The sequence below is a fragment of the Corythoichthys intestinalis genome, chromosome 21 (genome assembly GCF_030265065.1).
Source record: "Corythoichthys intestinalis isolate RoL2023-P3 chromosome 21, ASM3026506v1, whole genome shotgun sequence".
NCBI lineage: Eukaryota > Metazoa > Chordata > Actinopteri > Syngnathiformes > Syngnathidae > Corythoichthys > Corythoichthys intestinalis.
Genome location: NC_080415.1, coordinates 14093248 through 14107738, shown reverse-complemented (window position 1 = coordinate 14107738; position 14491 = coordinate 14093248). Strand labels below are relative to the sequence as shown.

Here is a 14491-nt window from a genome sequence, read left to right as displayed (position 1 = left end):
CCTTACAGAACATGAGGATATGTCAGTGCAACATTTATGTAAATAAATCAGGGCTGCAACTAACGATTATTTTCAGAATCGATTACTCTGACAATTAATCAAACCATTAATCGATTATTCGGATAAATGTTACTTCTTTCAATTACCTTCACAATTTACCTTGTTGTTTTCGGCATGTTTTAAGTAGCATTGAAGACAAAATGGATGACTATTTCCTTCAAAAATAATATTTTATATCGCCTTCCCGACTTAACTGTAGTCTAAAACTGTTTCGATTATCAAATTTGTTAGCAACTAATGTACTAATCATTTTAATTGATCAATTGTTGCAGCCTTATTAAGAAGCTAATTTAGACAGTAAAGTGTCCGAAAATTGGCAAAAATGTGAATTGTTGTTTTCCAAAGTAAAAGCTGATTTATGTTCATGTCCTACTTTGACTTAACAAAAATATAATGAGGAAATCTATTATTATTTACCACTGAGAAGTTATATAAGTGTTACAATTTCAAGAATTTAGAAATAAGGTGAAGAAGGTCCTAAACGATTAATCGGTTATCAAAATACTTTCTACTCGATTAGTTTTTGATTGTTGCACCTCTAAAATAAATACAGCAAAACTATTATTGTAAGATTCTTGTAAACAAATGAGTGTGTTTCTTAATGCACGGCCTACCATTGACAACGTCCGACTTGCAATCCATTTTGACTGTTCATTCGCTCCTCTTAGTCAAAATATATTGGACATCTCACGCCGTTATTGGCAGCCAATGAGTTAACAGACGCTATTCTAGTGGAAAATTTTGGGAGCAACCCGTTGGTTCCTTTACTAATTTGTGACATCTCTTTTAAACGATGTATCGATTCTTCATAAGAGCAAATTGATAACCTAATGGGATACAAAGTAGGGCTGCAGCTATCGATTATTCAAGTAATGGATTCTTTCAAATCATTCAGTAATCGAATTAGGAACATTTAATGCATTGCAGAATAAATTTTAGGACATATAAATCAAAGGCTTGCTAAGATTGCACTTTCAATAGAGTGGTAAATGCGAATACAAATAGTGTTTTTTTTTTTCAAACTATGTAAAATTGCATTTTCATTTCATTGGTGCAATTAATGGATTTAAAAATATTTTAAAATACCTGAGCTTAGCCTCAAACAGTATAATAAAAAAAATAAACGAGGATCAAAGTACAACAAAAAAACAATTGGCTAACTTAAATAGTAAAAGTCCACTAGCCTAAATGCTATAAAATGCTGTTTTTTTTAAAATTTTTTATAACAACGCTCTTAAAAAATCGTTCAAATACACATTCCCATAAAAAAAACCTGCTAAATATACCTTTAGACTAAAATATTAATACGTAAACAATGATATTACCCCCAAAAAAACTTATAACCTTGTGTTAGTCTTAACAGGGAGCAGCTGCATCCAGCCATGTTAGATGGGTTATGTCATATTCACTGGTGCCACAAGAGGGAAGTGTATCCACCTAAATCAATAAAACTAAATGCCAACACTTTCAAAACAAACCGTGACAACGCCACTCTAATTACACAAATTCTCAAAGCAGCAAAATTTGATTCGAAGATTTTTTCTTATTGAATTACTCAAGTTAATCGTTTAATCATTGCTGCACTAATACAAAGTATCGCAATAAATCACAATATCGATATATTGTCACACCCCTAGTCTATACTGTATTTTTATGATCATGTGAAATTTCAAGGGACAATGTGGTGGATTAGTGGTTAGCAAATCTGCCCTATAGGTTTGCTGTACAGGGTTTGAATCTTTCCTTGCATTTCTAAAACGTGCATGTCTGGTTTATTTAATACTCCATTACCTAATGGCGTGAATGTGAATTTTTGGCTATATGTGCCCTGCGCTTGGCGGGTGAGGCGTCCATGAAAGGCTCCAAGTCACCCGCCACCCCCATGATGATACTAAAGTGTCAACACTATGAAGTAGTGGTTTGCACGTCTGCCTCACAGTGCTGATGTATTTACTGTTTGAAGTTTAATTGCCCTCCCCTTAAAGTGAAAAACACCTTTATCATGTCCATCCCAGCAGAAAGAATATTGCTTGATAACTTGACAAAAATACAGAATTCATCATTCAGAATCTTAAAATGTTAATAAAAGCCAGTATTTTCAGCCGCTTGATATGGGGGCAGACATTTTATCAGTGCCAGTGCTATGTCAATAATACACATCGTAATATGCACATGTGCTAAAGTCCATTAGTGTTAGGGATGGAACTAATCATTATTTTTATAATCGATTGATCCAACGATTAATGAAATAATTAATCGATTAATCGGATCAATGACACTTTTTTCCATTACTATCTTGACAATTTAACTTGCTGTTTTAGGCATGTTGTTAATAAGAATGAAGACAAAATGGATGACTATCTCCTTTACAAATAATATTTTACTTGTGCTTCCTGACTGTAGTGTAGTGTACCACTTTATTGGTTTTAATTGGTTTAAGTACATAAAAACTGTTAACTCGTTCACTCCCAGCCCACAGAAAATTCTGTTCTATTGCTATATAAAGCGCTTTGAGCGCCTTGAAAGGTGGAAAAGCGCTATATAAGTATAACACCATTTACCATTTACCATAAACGTGGAACCCACCAAAAGAAAGATTAGATTCTCTTCTTTCAGCAGGAAAAAAAGTTAGTTCATATCTTTTTCCATTATTTAGAAATCAGCATTAGAAAATAACTTCGTTTGAGCAATTTTCTAATTTCTGATGAATAAAAACAGAGAAATTGAGCTTTTGTGAAAGCATACATTTCAAACATAACTTTGATTTTAACACAGCTATTTTTTGCTTTAGTTACATCCCAAACATCTGAATAATGTTTTCCTTCTTACAAAATAACATAAACAACAAGCCAAATAGAGCTTTTGATAGCAAAGTAACAATTTATTCACACATAACTAAACTGTTGAACTGAGAGATGACGCTGTTGTGGCCGCGACAGCCGGGGTAAACTTTTCCCTCATCGCCGCCTGTCTTTGCTTGGCGAGCAGCACGGACTCAACGGCATCGTCCGCTGCAGTGGTGCTCCTGGTCGTTGTGCTCGGTCGTCCATCGCCCGGCATCCTGGACGTCCATTCGGTCGTCTTCCGCTGGCACCCCGGCCATGCGGCCCGGCCGTCCGTTCCGATGAATCGGGTTGCGGGTCTTCCCAAATGCGCTACTGCCCTCCAGTGGCCAGTTTTATTGCTTTAAAATGGATTTTCAGCATTGTGCTTTGGAGCTAAGTTGAATCAGAACCCAGAGATGTCTCTTGTAGGAAAAAAATCGTAAAAGACGTATAAATACGTCTTTGGGACACTAAAAAATTAAAAATAGAATGTATTTTTACGTTTTTGGGAGCAAATGAGTTAAAGGTTCTGAGTATAAAACATAAAAAGAATTTCTCAATACACCAAGACAAAAGTCCTGTTTATTAAAATAAAATTTTAAAAAAGTGCTGCTGATTGACGATTTTTTTTTCTTGTGAGCAAAGTAACATAAATAAAATATACAATATAATTAATTACAATATAAATTGTATCAATGACTCATTTATTTTCTTTAAACAAACTAAACAACAAAATTATATTAGGAGGAACCAGACTGTAATGAATCAGTTCTCTTTATCAAACAGCTGTATTAAATACAATCCAAATTCAGTTTCAAAGCACAATCTCTTGTATGACAATTTATAGTTTGAATGGGATTTGGTGTTGAAAGCTGACTTTAAGCCGTTATATGATTGGGTTTATGTGTGTGGTTTCCTTATGACAAGAAATGAGACAGCTTTACGATCTAATAACTCAAGTGCTAATATGCTTCTCCAAAACACAATACAGACTGAGACTGAAGACACTACTTGCTAACTAGCTTAGCCCTCAAGGCTAAGTAGTAACAATTCATTAACAAAGAATACAAACAATACAATTTGCTTCATTTACGGATCGAACAACACAAAAGACAATCTAACTCTCGACACTTCGTAATATTTTTGATTAAGCAACCCAACCTGAGTGTAGCAGTGAACTCTCTCTCGCTTGCTTTAATCACTGGCGTACGGGCGCAGGCACACATTACGCACAAACAAGGACCCAAACGGGACAGGTCATAGCTGTCGGCAAAAATCGAGTGTCAAATTCGATGGCAACTAATTTATTAGTAATCAATTAGTTGTTGCAGCCTTACTGTATTTGTGCGTGGGTATAACTGACATTACAAAACTGCTAAGCCCATAAGCTGTGTTTTTTGTGTGTGTGTGTGTTTAAGCATTATTTTCTCATTAATCAGAGGTCTAAGAAAGTAGACGTTCTTTGAGCAACTGTCTTTTATATGGTTGTGTTTATACTCGGTGTTGCCTTTCGCTTTAAAAGTAAAAAGCGGAAGCTTCGAAGCTGTTGTTACTTGTTGAGTGGCTGGAGTCCAACCAGCTATTATGTGACATCTGCTCCATCCTTGTAGACGTGTGCTTTAATAGCATGTTGCAACAAAGGCCTGCTAATCAGCCTAATGAATGCCCGCTCTGTCCCAGACGCTCATTTTCTTAACTCTAACGAGATTTGGTCAACCACTGTGGAAGTTTTACGACAAGAATGTATTTTATGAATCCCTTGACATACTCGAAGCCTCCGACAAGAAAAAGTGCGACGGCAGAGGTGATAGTCAGCTATCAGCCAGTCAGATAAAAGACAGTCAGGCCTCAAAGCTTACTCTGATCACATCATGCGTTGGTTTAACTTATCTTTGCAATCACGTCATCTGTATACGTGCTTTTCCATTGTGCTGTTTTCCTCTCGTTTTTCCCTCAGTACTATCCAGCTTCAAAGTTTTTATCTGTATTTCGGTCACAGGGTGAGTACAAAGCCTGGTTTTCCACCAGATGAGCCAGCGCTGTCATGCCTTCAAAGTTAAAAATACAAACTAATCTAGTTTTAGCTCATGCTATACCTCCAAAGCTGGAAAAAGTACCCGTAATGTGTAGGTCTGGGATATGTGGCCTTAGAGTAAAATTTTCTTTCCCCACAGAAAAAATCTGGTTTATTTTGAATCAATTTCCCCCGCTGCATATAGAAAACACAAATGACAACGATGCTATTTGGAAAAAATATTTAATTTTGTTCCTTCCTTCCAGTCCAGTGGTACCTCTACATACGAAGTGAATTCGTTCCAGGACCTTGTTTGTAAGTCGAACTGGTTGTATGTCGAGCAGGATTTTCCCATAAGAATACATTATAATTCCATTAATTCGTTCCACAGCCTGAAAACCTACACTAAATTCTTAATGAATACTGCTGGTACAATTGCAAATCGCAATTACACAGAGCGAAACAAATAAATTATAAATAAAAATTGGAATAATAATAGTAATAATAATAATAATACCTGTAATAATGTAACGAATCGGGTTCTAATGTGGTGAATGTGTTTGCGTGGTGTGGATCGCATGGCTGACTTGAAAGAGTGAGCCTTTTTTACTTTCACTTTGTTTACTTGCTGCGGGGGACACTAGGCTTGTTGTGTTGCACAAGTTGATGGAATAAATGATTATAAACCTCACGAAGCTGGCGTTTTCTTTGGCGAGTTTACCACAATAATAATTGTCACCTATAATTTATGAACGGATAGGACCGCCGACATCATAGAGTGTCTACGGCAGTATTGTTGAGCCATATCATCACACTCATATTTTTCTATCATATCCATCTTGCTGTCAATGGTAAGCATCACCTTTTTCCTTTTTTTCCACCACCTGCACTAACATTGTCGGAACACATGTTGATTTCTCTCACGGGAAAATCTGCCGTGTGCCCGTCTTGCGGGAAAACAAAGAAACTGCGGCGCTGCCATAGATCGTCGTCTTTAGCATGAGCATGTCGTCGGATGTAGAAACAAATGGCGAGTCAAATTTCACGTTGGATGTCTAAAAGATCGTGTGTCGAAGCGATCGTATGTCAGGTACCATTTTTCCTTGTTTTAGTAAAATGAATTGAAGAAAGTGTTGAAAGATTTTTCCCCAGCATGAACAGCATCGACTAGTACCAGGGTTTCCTCTACATATAAAAGATTGTAGCAGACCAGCAGAGGCGCAGCAAGGGTCTCCGGGGGCCCCAGGCAACAAGCAACATGGGGCCCTTCGAGCGTGTGCAAGTAAGGGGGACAGTTGGACTTTCGTTCATGGATGCACACATTTTAACAGGTGGCCGTCCTCTGCTCGAAATGCGCACCTTACGCCTTGTCTCGCTCCCAGAATACGCAGCGCTTGTGACGTAGGACAATAACAGGACTGGTTGCTATGGGAACGTACGCATACCCAAGGAACCTTGCTAAAAGGACTATTAAAATTGCTAATAAAATCGTTTAGGATTATTTTAGATGCATATATGTTATATTTTTCTTAGAGTATTCGACGAATACAATAGACCCATTAATAGACTTATTTTGGAAAAAAAAAATCGCCATTTCTTGAAATAGTCACATGAACAATGAGGTGGCCTGTGAAAATCAACTTAACACAACTCGGCAAGGACTTTCCAGAGAATACTTGGTGAGCCACTCTTTACACAATCATGTGGTATTAATTGATTGGACTCTCTTAAACATGTAAAATCTGTGTGACATGGTTAGTGCTGATTGGGATGAATAACAGAATCGATAGATGATCTGCCAAATGATTCCATGGCACAGAAGCGCTCCCTACACTTGTCGCTGCCACAGAGCAGTAAAGCTGCGTATGCTAAATCTGTTGGCCCTCTGTGGGCCCCCGCTGGCTGGGGGCCCTAGGCAATTGCCTGGTTTGCCTAATGGGACGCGACGCCTCTGCAGACCAGCACACCAAAATAAAAACTGCCACGCCTTGCAAGAGATGTTTGTTTTTTTTAAGGCTGTTTCAAACTAGTGGCAGCCTAGTTTGAAGGGTTCAGCGGCAACCAATTCATTGTGTATTGTAATGTCCGTAACTAACCCTTAAAAGACGATCGGACCGGGGAGCTGTGACGTAAAAGGAAGCGAGTAAGAAGAATGGGATGGAATGGGAATTTGTTGTTGTTTTTCTTTATTATTGTTGTCACAATAAAGTGGGTAAGCCAATACCAACTCCTCTCCTTACCCCATCCGGGGCATTATAGTTTTTGGATCGTACTTTGCGGCAAAAGTGAGCAGTGGACAGCTGTCTTGGGTGGAACGGCAAGTTTGAAAGAATTTTCACCGAGAGGCGGGGCCAAAAAAGTGCTGCCGCGCTAACAGCATCATGTTTCAGCGGACGGATATATGCAATGACGGTTGACGAAACTTTGATAAATGCGATAAGTTTAAGTTTCGTGAGCTCTGGGACACTCGAAAAATGACTCTCATAACTCTCCTTGCTAAGCTAAATGGTACCTCGATGTGCATTTATGTGGAAATGTAGTTCACGAACAACAAAAAACTATTCACCTTCTTACCGAAACTAGTAAAACTCTTTACACGACTATTAGAATTCCCCCCTACTCCTTGAAATGGGTCTGTTAACAGAAAGACTATTATTGTTGTGGTAATGTCGTACATATTAGGGCCAAATAAAAGGAAAAAGAATGACTATAAGATGTCGTACTATTCCTACGAGAAAAAAAGTACTAATACATAGGGTAACGTAGCTATAATCAGCTAGGCATTTTACGTACATTTACTGTAGCTGGGAGCTACGACATTAGCCTGGCTAATAAAATATTTCAGATAGATCTTTGTATGGTTCTTCTTGGGAAGAAATGTGGAAAAACTCATTTGTCATGATATGATGCAATTTCATCGTGGCACGACATGGTGGGGCTGTCCGACTCTGATGTAGCCCACCACCACAGCTTCAAAATATCCTAGGGAAACACTGAGTACACTCTTACAAATAATGTGATAACATATGCAACATATGCTTGTCTTAGTTCAAAATGTGTCTAAGCAGAAATCTAAATAAATTGACATTTCAACAGTAATGTCACACCGCCTCCAGCTCTCTGAGATGTTTTCTGATCGAGAGTTGTACAGGTGAGGCAATGCTTCTTGGACAAAATGATAACGAGCACATACTACGGGTCAAAAGTTTCCATCATGTCGATAAACAGCTTTTGCAACGTATAAATGGGCTCAATTTTCAGAGTGACTGACTTCATGATTGTCTTTTACTGGGGTCTTTTCTTGTTACACGGGGTAAAAAATGCCAGACTGATTCCACTTTTGTTTGGAATGGAGAGTGCAGAATGCAGAGTCTTAAAAACATTTGGTAAAAATTAAGTTTTATTCGTTTAATAGTCTCATATTGGCGTCAAAATTGCAATGGTACGAATACCAAAGTCGCACACAACGAAACAGGAAGTGTTAAAGACATGTCTAGTGCTTTCGTTGCTGTGGTCGTTGCCATTCAGCAGACGTTTCCTCTTTTATGAGAATTTATTGAACCAATTCCACTCAAGGTGCATTTTCTATTCCCTAATTTACTGCCCGTTTACAACTGACACCTGCTGCTTTTAAATAGCAGCATCAGTTCAAATAAGCAGTTTGTATACCTTTAGGGTCAAGGTCCACATTTGTTTTTCTTTTTTTTTCTTTTAGAAATGATAAACGAGAAATAAAAAGGCAACATCTGTAATTAGGGCAAGGCGATCTAGCCCCAAAAATTAAAAAAAAAAAAATGTTCCTCATTCGTTCATTCATTGCCAACCCTCTGAGAAATTGATTGGATTGTTGATTGTTGAATTCTACGGCGTATTGATGACCAATAGAAGTCTGTGAAAGGAACTGGAGTCTCATAAATTGCAATCGGAAAATAACCAAACTCATTTTTATTTACTGTGCAATAAATTGACTTCTTGCATATCGTGACAGGCTTATCAATAACGTCGACTAGTTGGGATGGCTCAAGTTGGAAGGTTTGATGAAAGGATATGGACCATGAGTGGCTTAAGGACCTTCTTTTCCCCACCCCTGCTCTAAACCAACACAGAAGTATCTCCCGGCCTTTCAACGCATACACTTTTTGTAATTCCAAATGCGAATAGGCAGGCCCCATGTTGACCCATGAAGTGGCTCACAGGAAAGTGGAATTTTACTCGGCAGCTGTGTTATGTTTCTGACCTTGCTTAAGAGAAGCTGATAACTGTACTCTTTTCCAGATAATCAGATTCTGAGGGTATGATAACCTTCAACCAAAATATTGGGGTTTCACGGTATCACGGTATTGCAATTTCAGCTCTAAAATGAGTTACTATGAGATATCTGGGTTAAAAAAAACTTTTTTTCTATTGAACAGGAGCCAAAACCCACAGCCACAGCCCAACATTATTACCATCAAAACAAAAATAATTGAATTATTTTCCATAAAAAGCACGCGTGTATGACTCGTATCATGTTTAAATTATACACACACTGTCTTTCTTAACACAGACAGTTGTCAGAGCGAAAAAAAAACAGCATGTTTTACCACCGCTAGACACACTAAACATGCTGGAGTTAACTCTCGTAGCTGGTAAAGAACATTCATGACTGATTACTAACCTTTAATTTTGTATAAATGTGAAATCATATTGGAGGTACTGCCTCCTCGGCAGCCACCCTACGCAAACATGTTTCACATGTCGGTTGGCCCTCCTCCTCTAAGCCGAGGGCGTCTATAAATTTTCTGTAGTATTCCCATACCAGCGATTTCGTTTTCTTCGATGGGGGAAAAAGTTCAGGAGTTTCACCTCCTCCAGCCATCGTGAAGCACAGCTGACACACTGACACTGAGCAACAACCGGTGGGGGAGGGTTGAGCCTTTCAGCTGCAAGCGAGGGATTTCTCCCTGCATTTTTGGGACACAAAAGATTGCTAATACCTTAGGGAAGGTATGACTGAAAATTGTTGCAGTTTTGAAACCGTGATGTTTATATACCACGGTATACCTTGAAACGGGTCATCGGCACATGTCTAATATCAAGTAACCTCAACAAATATATGGGAATAAATTACAGCTGAAACGCATACTCGAGTAACTCGAGTTTAAAAGTTGATCCGAGTAATTTTATTTGCCTCGAGGAATCATTTAATTTTGCCAGCTCTAAGCATCACGTTTTCCCCGGATTACTTTTAATGCGGGACAACGCGCCCGCATGATGCTACGATGGTAGCAGGTAGTGTCTGATGCGTCGCAGTGCTATCACGTGTATATGGAACTAGATACGACTTGACAGACTCGGCGGCGTTAGCAGATGTACAGTATATAGAACTACATGCGAAATGACAGTTTTGCCGGCGTTAGTAAAGAGCCGCCATCTGAAAGCAGTAGGCTTCTCAGATTAACGTTACTGTACCTTGCTAAACGTTCCTGTACCTTGCTAACGTAACGTTAGCCCTGCGGAAGGCTTGGTTTCTATTAATTTTCACCACTGTCGAAAACACAGTGCAGTAGAGTGATGAGAGTGTAAAATAAAAACATTGTAAAGCTAACTGTCAGTTTTAGCTCAGTAGTCACTGCTGAATAAAACACCTACTAGCACTGGTGCCTAATGTGCTCCAATACAGCAGGTATCATACATTTATTTTGAACACTCCAAAAACTCAAAATCCTATCAGGACTTACAATTTAGACTAATTTAAAACTTAACTACAACTTAAAAATAGCTTGACACAAATGGAAATTGTGGGAAAAACACCTACCGTATTTTTCGGACCATAAGTCATTTTTTTCATAGTTTGGCTGGGGGTGCGACTTATACTCTGGAGCATCTTATGTGTGAAATTATTAACACATTATTATATCATTTCAATGTTATTTTGGTGTTTTGGAGTACCACTGATGGTTTAGTAAACTTGTTAGCATGTTCTTTATGCTATTGATATCTGAATAACTCTTAATAGCTACATATGTTACGTTAACATACCGGCCACGTTCGCATTTCGTTGTTCATGCATCATGTGATGTGACATTATCATATTCAGCATGTTGTTCTCTATTGTATTTTTATTTTAAATTGCCTTTCAAGATGACATATCTGTTCTATGTGTTGGATTTTATCAAGTAAATTTCCCCCAAAAATGCGACTTATACTCCGGTGCGACTTAAATATGTTTTTTTTGTCTTCGTTGGGCATTTTATGGCTGGTTCGACTTATACTCAGGTGCGACTTATAGTCCGAAAAATACGGTAACTTTTCAGTGATGTGTGTTATCAAGCGTAAGGACATTTTTGGCTAAGAAATACAATGTTTTTTTAACAAGCTCTAGAAGTTTTTTGAGTGATATCCGTGAGGTTTTTTTTTTTCTTCTAGTCACATCTGAAATGCAATTTTTGGCTGTTTTCAACAATGTACATCGAAAATAAAGACATTGATGGTCTGAAAATGGTTCAACATTAGGTGAAATGTTTTGTTTTCTCATGTATACTTATAATTGCTCTTTACCTTAAAAAAAATGATTCATCCGATTACTCTACAATAAAATGTACAATTTTTTTCTTCTTTATAACATAGCCTTTTAATCTTTTTACCATTTAAATCTAGAAGAAAGTAAAAAAAAAAATGTGTGGATTGCCCAGAGAAAGTGCCAGTGCAATCAGGAGTGGAGCAGGCTGAATGGGCACTTGAGTGAAATCCAATTAGAGCGCTTCATCAATGGATAACACGCAGTAAGGTACAGACGGTTGAATAATAACCACATTTCAAAAAGTTACATCAAATCTAAGTTTGTTTGATGTCATTATATAAAAAAAACTAGGGCAGTCAAAATTATCGCGTAACGCGCGGTAATTAATTTTTTAAATTAATCACGTTAAAATATTTGACGCAATTAACGCATATGTCCCGCTCAGACAGTATTCTGCCTTTTGGTAAGTTTTACAGCAAGGCTTTTTGTGCTGTCTAACAGCGAACTCTTGTGGTCGCTTTGCGACATGGTTTATTGTGTTCTTGCCGGTTCAAGATGGCTGCACGACGTCTCGGGCTGACGCCTACGTTGTAATGTTGTGCTTATATGATCCTTGGACTAGATTTGTCCGTAAGTATGGTTGTTGTAAAGAATGTACATATTATGTTAGTAAGCGAAATGTTATATTTTTTGTATGAGACGCTTTTTGTTTATGTTTAGTGAACCTGTATAGCGTGCTAAGCTAACGTTGTTGCTAATGCAATGCTTGTGTACTTTTTTTTTGTAGTTTTACAACGGTCTAAAGAGGCCATTTTATTAATAATTCAGATGAAAAAGGAAGAAGTCTGATTATTAAGGCGTCGTTCACTAGCTGTCTAGTTTTGGAAAAAGTAGACGCTTCAGAGTGAGGACAGCATAGACAGATTTAAATGACAGTAGAGTGAAATGCCCACTTGTCCTTATGTACCGTATGTTGAATGTATATATCCATCTTGTGTCTTATCTTTCCATTCCAACAATTTATTTTACAGAATATATACTTAATTTACAGAAAAATATGGCATATTTTATAGATGGTTTGAATTGCTATTAATTACGATTAATTAATTTTTAAGCTGTAATTAACTCGATTAAAAATTTTAATCGTTTGACAGCCCTAAAAAAAACACACACACACAAAAAAAAAACAAACAAACAGAAAAGCGTTCCTGTATGCTACTACTTTTTTCAGACTTGTAATCCCTTGGTGTATGTACACCAACAACATACAGTGGGGCAAATAAGTATTTAGTCAACCACTAATTGTGCAAGTTCTCCCACTTGAAAATATTAGAGAGGCATGTAATTGTCAACATGGGTAAACTTCAACCATGAGAGGCAGAATGTGAAAAAAACAAAACAAAAGTGTTCCTGTGTGCTACTACTTTTTTCAGACTTGTAATCCCTTGGTGTATGTACACCAACAACATATAGTGGGGCAAATAAGTATTTAGACAAACCACTAATTGTGCAAGTTCTCCCACTTGAAAATATTAGAGAGGCATTTAATTGTCAACATGGGTAAACTTCAACCATGAGAGGCAGAATGTGAAAAAAAAAAAACAGAAAATCACACTGTTTGATTTTTAAAGAATTTATTTGTAAATCATGGTGGAAAATAAGTATTTGGTAAATACCAAAAGTTCATCTCAATACTTTGTTATGTACCCTTTGTAGGCAATAATGGAGGCCAAACGTTTTCTATGTGGTTGAGATCTGGAGACCAGCTAGGCCACTCCAGGACCTTGAAATGCTTCTTATGTAGCCACTCCTTTGTTGCCCTGGCTGTGTGTTTGGGATCATTGTCATGCTGAAAGACCCAGCCACGTCTCATCTTCAATGCCCTTGCCTTTGCTGATGGAAGGAGATTTTCACTCAAAATCTCTCGATACATGGCCCCATTCATTCTTTCCTTTACACAGATCAGTCGTCCTGGTCCCTTTGCAGAAAAACAGCCCTAAAGCATGGTGTTTCCACCCCCATGCTTACAGTGGGTATGGTGTTCTTCAGATGCAATTCAGTATTCTTTCTCCTCCAAACACGAGAACCTGTGTTCCTACCACAAAGTTGTATTTTGGTTTCATCTGACCAAAACACATTCTCCCAGTCCTCTTCTGGATCATCCAAATGCTCTCTAGCGAACCGCAGACGGGCCTGGATGTGTACTGGCTTCAGCAGGGGGACACGTCTGGCAGTGCAGGATTTGAGTCCCTGGCGGCGTATTGTGTTACTGATAGTAGCCTTTGTTACTGTGGTCCCAGCTCTCTGTAGGTCATTCACGAGGTCCCCCCTGTGTGGTTCTGGGATTCGAGGGAGATTATCAGTGGTCTTGTATGTCTTCCATTTTCTCATAATTGCTCCCACAGTTGATTTCTTTACACTAAGCATTTTACCTATTGCAGATTCAGTCTTCCCAGCCTGGTGCAGGTCTACAATTTTGTCTCTGTTGTCCTTCGACAGCTCTTTGGTCTTGGCCATAGTGGAGTTTGGAGTGTGACTGACTGAGATTGTGGAAAGGTGTCTTTTATGCCGATAATGAGTTAAAATAGGTGCCATTCATACAGGTAACGAGTGGAGCCTCGTTAGACCTCGTTAGAAGAAGTTAGACCTCTTTGACAGCCAGAAATCTTGCTTGTTTGCAGGTGACCAAATACTTATTTTCCACTGTAATTTGGAAATAAATTCTTTAAAAATCAAACAATGTGATTTTCAGTTTTTTTTTTTTTTCCACATTCTGTCTCTCATGGTTGAGGTTTACCCATATTGACAATTACAGGCCTCTCTAATCTTTTCAAGTAGGAGAACTTGCACAATTGGTGGTGGACTACCGTAATTTCCCGAATATAAGGCGCACCCGTGTATAATGCGCACCCCAAATTTACTTGTAAAATCTAGGGAAAATTATTGTACCCGTTTATTTGCGCACCCTAATTTTAGCACCAATAAATAGAAGAATACAAGAAAACAGAGCTCGTGTACAGATACAGAAATATCATTTTACTGACTGGTGAAACACAGCACAAGCATAGCACATTGCTAGTTCAAAACATT

General features: G+C 38.1%; 1 protein-coding gene across 1 annotated transcript in view; it reads left to right on the top strand.

The window, feature by feature from the left end:
* The window catches only part of tanc2b (tetratricopeptide repeat, ankyrin repeat and coiled-coil containing 2b), a 299572-nt gene that overhangs the window by 936 nt on the left and 284145 nt on the right, over positions 1-14491 (top strand). The window lies entirely within an intron of this gene.